Source organism: Thamnophis sirtalis, unplaced genomic scaffold, assembly GCF_051295495.1.
Source record: "Thamnophis sirtalis isolate CommonGarterSnake01/CBP01778 unplaced genomic scaffold, rThaSir2_p1.2 scaffold_1, whole genome shotgun sequence".
In the NCBI taxonomy this organism is placed as follows: Eukaryota; Metazoa; Chordata; class Lepidosauria; order Squamata; family Natricidae; genus Thamnophis; species Thamnophis sirtalis.
In genome coordinates this window covers 146,820,340-146,827,410 of record NW_028261381.1, presented here as the reverse complement: position 1 = coordinate 146,827,410, position 7,071 = coordinate 146,820,340, and positions in this window count along the sequence as shown.

The following is a 7,071-nucleotide window of genomic DNA, read 5'->3' as shown; positions in this document are numbered from 1 at the left end:
CCTAAACCTAACCTTAAACCTAACCCTAAACCTAACCCTAAACCTAACCCTAAACCTAACCCTAAACCTAACCCTAACCCTAAAATAAACCCCTAAACCTAATCCTAACCCTTACCTTAATTTAAATCCGCTTTCTGCCGCTGCGCTGTTTTAAAGCGCCCTTCTGTCGCCGCGCTGTTGTCACGGCGGTGATGACGCGCGGTGATGACGTCGCGGCTTTAGCGACGTGATTTTATCACCGCTATTTTGATGAGCGCGGTTTTGTCGTGCCACAGTCATCTAGTAGTCAACCCTCCCCCTCAAGCAGGAGACCTTACACCATTTCTGACAAATGGCAGTCCAATCTCTTCTTGAAATACTTTGGTTAAGGTTCTTGAAAACCTTAACTACCATTGCATGATATTTGACATGGCACTTAAAGCTATTCTTACTAAGACTTCTACTTATTTTTGTGGTTTCGGACCTCATTAGAAAATCAGTCAAAGTGGGCTAAGCCTACATAGTGTTGAGATAACAACAGTAACAATTTTGACTGTAACTTTGCAGCAAGTTATGCATTAACCACTGGAGGGTGCATGAGTATTGGGTAGCAAAAAAGTAAACTACAATATCTATAGGTGTGTATGCAAAGGAAGCCTTTATTAATGTGAATGTCCCCATATAAATAATAATTTCCTTCTGTCTTTTAAGAAAATGCAATTGAGCAGCAACTTTTGTGGCACCAGTTGCATGCAACTTTGGAATGCAAGTCCTTTTATTTTCTAGTTTCTGAGTTCTTTAAAACAAATTATATATTATAAAAATAAAACATTATTGAATATATGCTCATCTGGAAATGAAAATCAGATAATACACTTTGTAAGGGTTTCTACAATAGCACCATGATAAAAGCTTTTTTGTGGGGGCAGGAATAATCTGCAAATGGAATGGATGATGATGTGGCTGAAGTAATTCAATCAGACCATTGGTTTCATTTTTCTCTGTTAAGTACAATAGAAATGTCCCCGCCTCAAAGCCACGGACCCCAAGATTTCCCAGGATTCCCTAAGGAAATGATTAAATTGTACAGAATATAATATTAATTGCATTAATAAATTAAATGAATTTATATTCAACTTTTGGGAACGTGTTCCCTCCAACCCACCTGCATATTATTTAAAGGCCAATTGTTGCACTGATTCCAAAAATGTTGTGCATCTTTTTTCTACAATTAGTAATAGAATTTTTTCCAGATCTTTCTGAATATGCCTGCAAGTAAATTAAATGTGGAGTTTTCTGCAGATAAATGGCAGATGATATACCACTGAACTTAAAAATAGCCTTGACTCTTATGAGAACAGAGCACTTGTATTCTCTTAATCTGGCATTAGGAGTTATTGCATTGTGTGAATTCAACCATGCCATGGTCCTGATCTTAATTGTCCTCCAAGTGTTCCTTTTTAAAAGAATGACATTGACCAATATTTAGCCACAAACCTTCAGCACAACATTTTCATCTTCAGCCTTATATCAGGTGGATCCTTCACTCACGTTGACATAAGAAAAGGTATGAAGTCATTTAACCTTGAGTTATAACTAACAGTTAAAGCAATTAAATCCAAAGGGTGAGTTAATGGGCAGCATCAAACATCCTGAGAAACATCTGGTATAATAAAAGTCTGCATTTTCACTTAATGAATAATTGATTCACATTCTTTGAAGCAAGGTTAGCTCACAAGTGGAGATAGGATATTGGCATCCCTCAGAATATTGAGCATTCTTTCTCTCTGTTCTTTTCTACTTTCATAGCCCTCTGAAGGGAGACAAATTTAGTTTAAGTATAAAATCAGAAGCAGAAAGAAAAGCTGGCTTATTGCATTGGAATAAAATCTAAAAGTAAGTTGTTGAGAATTGGTCACTTCAGTTTAGTACTGTCAACATGGAGTCTTACAAATACTGACAATAGAGTCTTTCCTGACCTGATTTAAAGGTTTCTATGGAGATTCTCAGTCATACAAGTCATTGTCCCAAAGATGCTTTTTTCAAGAGACAATGGGACTGTCATTGTTTTTCCTTGAAGATGTTTCGCTTCTCACCCAAGAAGCCTCAGAACTAAAGAAGCTTCTTGGACGAGAAAGCATCTTGTATGAGAAATGAAACATTTTCAAGGGGGAAAAAAGCCCAGTTGCCTCTTGAAAAAAGCACCTTTGTGTTTAAAGGTGGTGAAAATTTGGTCTACAATTATCTACATGTAAAGTCTATACAGTATTGCTGAGCTACAGTCTTTACAAGAGCAAGTGCTGCCATCTTTGTGTTTTAAAATACAGTCACCTACATGCATACTTGAAAGGTAAAATCACCAAGCCTGACTTTATTGAATGAGACTAAGTTCTGGTTTGATCCTAAAGTTTTGCAGGTGTTTTAAGCTGGAAAGAAGACAATGACTATAGGTGAGATGCATACACAGTGAGGATAGGAATATGTTTCTTCTACTTAGTTGGCAGTGAATTTGGACTGTGCACAAGGAATTTCTTTATTCCACAATGCATAATCAACTTATGAAAATCATAAATGTAGAATTAGCAGCATACGGCTTTAAAGAAAGGGTTAAAAAATTAAAAGCCATAGCATCCTATATGACTGATATGACTGACGATATGGAACTGTCTTTTTCAAAGATTTTTAGTCCATAACATTCACTGGATGGGTTTCTCAGGAGCATCTGTTTGACTAGGAGAGAGGATGCTACACTAGGGTCTTTGGTCCAGTAGAGCTTTTCTCATGTTACTATACAGATTTCAGGGAGGAATGTGGGTTGGTTGGCTTTGAAATCAGCATAGGGAAAAGCATGATACGCTTTTATCTGAACAGTGCTAGAAATGGCTACAATTTTATTTTAAGTAGAGTTGTTGATGCATTCTGGCTACTGAATGCCAGATCACGCTCATGACTCAAATCACGGAGCATAATGAACTGGGCAGAATCTTTGGCTGCCAGCCATTGATGTGAATGAGGAGATTCTGTAATGCACTGAAAGGACACTAGTAAATATTGACAGGAAGTGACTCAGGGATTCAGTGAGACAATAAAGAAATAATTTGTCCAAGGTCTGGAAAAGCTGACAGTGAAAGCTAAGCTTAAACAGTTTGCTTTGTTTTAAAACAAATCTGCCCCATTATATCAGATGAGGCATTAACCTTATCATTCCTAGGATGCCATGGCACTTGATAAACTGAGCGACACATATGAGCTTTCAGGAAGATGTTTCGGCATTCCATGTGAAATTATCAGCCGAGCAGAATGTGCATTATTCATTTATTTGTTAAACATATACAAGATAGCAGGTATGTATGAACATGAACTTGAACAAAGGAAATGGGAACAGGTGGACAGGGACAGTACAGTAGGCACGCTGGCGCGCTTATGCACGCCCCCTTTACGGACCTCTTAGGAATGGTGTGAGGTCCACTGTAGATGGTTTAAGGTTGAAGCTGTGGGGGTTTGAGGATGTAACAATGGAGTCAGGTAGAGCATTCCAGGCGTTGACCACTTTGTTTCTGAAGTCGTGTTTTCTGCAATCGAGTTTGGAGCGGTTTATCTTGAATTTGTATCAATTGTTTCTTCGTGCATATTGTTTGCCCATGCATTATTGTGGTTGAAGCTGAAATAGTCATTGACAGGTAGGACATTGTAGCAGACAATTTTGTGTACTATGCTTAGGTCCGAATATATATATATATATATATATATATATATATATATATATATATATATATATATATATATATATATATATATATATATATATATATATATATATATATATATATATATATATATATATATATACACACACACACACACACACACACATATATACACATATATACATATATACATACATACACACACACACACACACACATAATTCTGATTTACTATGACATAATTAGGTAGCATCCACACTGACTCGCTCAGCCCATCAAGAAAAATACAAAACCTAGATATGTTTCTAAGTTATCTTTACAGAAACCTTCATTTGCCAGAATGGTCTGTATGATTGTGACTAGAACAATAATGAGCTCTCTGCCATAATTGAGATTGGTCAGGAAGGCAGAGTCTCCCTTTACTTGACCAACTAAGATAATTCTAAGAATGATGTATGTTCCCCAAAACATATGGAAAAACTCTGAAGTGGTGCATATTTTATCAATGGCCAGAATTGCCTCTCCCTCTTGTATTCTAAAGTGAGTGGTGTAAATTATGCGACAAAAACAGCTACATTCATGTGAAGAACAAAGCTGGTAATCCCACGGTCATTGAACCAGTTTTTGGTGCTTTTGCCAAAAGTTGCTCTCATCAGAAAAGAGGACTTTGGACCAAGGAGCAACAGGACTTTGGACCACTGTGCTTCATTAAGACGCAGCCATCTACCAGGAGATTTTGGAGCACTTCATGCTTTCTTCCGCAGATGAGCTTTATGGGGATGCTGACTTCATTTTTTAGCTGCCCACACTGCCAAAAGCACCAAAATCTGGTTCAATGACTGTGGGATTACTGTGCTTGATTGGTCAGTAAACTCACCTGACCTGAACCCCATAGAGAATCTGGGGGGCATTGCCAAGAGAAAGATGAGAGACATGAGACCGAACAATGCAGGAGCTGAAGGGCTCTATTGAAGCATTCTGGTCTTCCATAACACCTCAGCAGTGCCACAGGCTTCCATGCCACGCTGCATTGAGGCAGTAATTGCTGCAAAAGGGGCCCAAACCAAGTACTGAGTACATATGCATGCTTATATTTTTCAGGGGTCCGATATTGTTCTATGTACAATCCTTGTTTTATTGATTGAATGTTTTCTGAGATGGTGGATTTGGGGTTTTCATGAGCTGTAAGCCCTTCATGGTATTGGACCTGGGTACTTGAGAGACCGCCTGCTGCCAATTACCTCCAATAGACTGATCAGATCCCACAGATTAGGCCTCCTCCGAATTCCATCCGCCGGCCAATGCCGACTGGCGACTACCCGGAGGAGAGCCTTCTCTGTGGCTGCTCCGACCCTCTGGAACGAGCTCCCCGTGGAGATTCGAATCCTCACCACCCTCCAGGCCTTCCGCAAAGCCCTTAAAACCTGGCTGTTCCGACAGGCCTGGGGCTAAAGAGTTTTTGCCCCCCTTCTCGAATGGTATGGTTGTTGTGTGTTTTTAAATTTTGTATTGTTATGTCTCGTCTTTTTTATCCCCCTGTCTGTACCTCCTTCCCTGATTGAATTGTGAGCCGCCCTGAGTCCCCTTCGGGGAAAAGGGCGGCATATAAATGTAATCAATCAATCAATCAATCAATCAATAATCATCACAATTATGACAAATCATGGCTTGAACTATCTTGCTTTGTATGTAATGAGTCTTATCTCATATATTAGTTTCACCTTTTAAGTTGCATTACTGAAATAAATGAACTTTTGCACGATATTCTAATTTTTCAAGTTTCACCTGTAAATGTTTACATTTTTTAAAATTTAAAATTTAAATGTTTACATTTTTCTATTCTATCATAAACATTATTAGATCAAGGCACTTAGTTACAGTTTTTCTCAAGTATTGCCTAGTGCTATCATATCTGGATTGTACAATTCCAGATTAGCACTACAACGCAGAAAAAGAGTTACTGTTTTCTGTGTCTCGTTGCTGCCATTTGTAGCCTGGAATGTTAAGGCTACATACAGCAATTCTGGTCCTGTCATTCTGGTCTTAAGCAATGTCTATTATGCTGTAGGGACTTCATGATAAGAAGAGGATTCATATTGCTGATCTGGAAATCTATTGCTTTATCAGCAACTTTGATGTCTGCTGTAAAAACCAACTTGCTTGTACTCTTTCAAAGAAATTTAAAAAATGCAAAGGTCTCTGGTGCTCTCTCATTCAAAGGACATTGAAGGTCACCACACATGTGAAAGTCAGCAATACTACTATGTGAGAACATCAAATATCACATTCACAAAGCCAAAAAGGGAGAGACAGGGATACTAAATACTCTATGTGCAAGTCACTTATTCCTCTAACTCTTCCTCAAATGTTGATAGTTCATTTCTGCCTTCAAGCATGGCTTAAAGTCAAAAGGATCTAGAGTCAACTGATCCTCCATCTTTTATATATTACATAAAATACAACATACTAAGGTAACAAGTGGATTGTTATGGTAAATGTGCTTTGTGAATTCAACTTCTGCCATTTTTAAACTATGGTGTATCATTTAGCATGATTTATACTGGAGTCAAATTTATTTAGTAAACCATGTTTTAATGTATTGTGCAAAAACAGCTTTAAAATATTTTACTTATTTATGAATGTGTGCCTCACCCATTTTAATCAAATATCATCAGTTTATATTTATTATTTATTTATTCTAAAAGTGTTTTTTTAACCTATGGTGGATTCCAGAGTGGAAAGTACGTAAATAAACATACAAGTCAATATATCAAGCATCAGTAACAATGAGGCTGAAAATAGCAGAGCCATACAATTATAGGGAAGAACAGAATGAAGAAAGTGAATTTAAAATGTTGAGGCAGATCTTGACTTGTCACCCTAAAATTTTTAGTGTTAGATCTCCTTCAGCTTTAGTGGAACACCAAAGAAAAGGTTCTTTCCTTTGATATGCATAATTTTAGACCTGTAGCTAGTGCTACTTGAAAGGGGATTCATCTGAAAAATCTGTTCAGAAGGAAGGTTCGGCCAAGGAATTACTGTACTTGAAGTATTTATTGATTTATGGTTTCTAAAAATGAACAACAGCACCTTGAGCTGGGCTGGCAGCCAAAATAATTCATGCAAGATCGGTGCAATGTGTTTCGATCTAATAAACACAGTTAGAAATCAATTGCCCAATTTTTACACTAGTTGAAAATTCCGAATCACTTACAAAAGCAGCTCCACGTGGACTATTACAATATTTCAACCAGCAGTTTACCAGCTGATGAATCTCTGCAGTGAAAAATCACTTTTAGAAACCGTGGTCTAAATTCTAACTAGTTCTTTAATTGGCAACAGGAGCAGCCGCTTAAGCAAGGGCTCATATCCATTCCATTGTTTT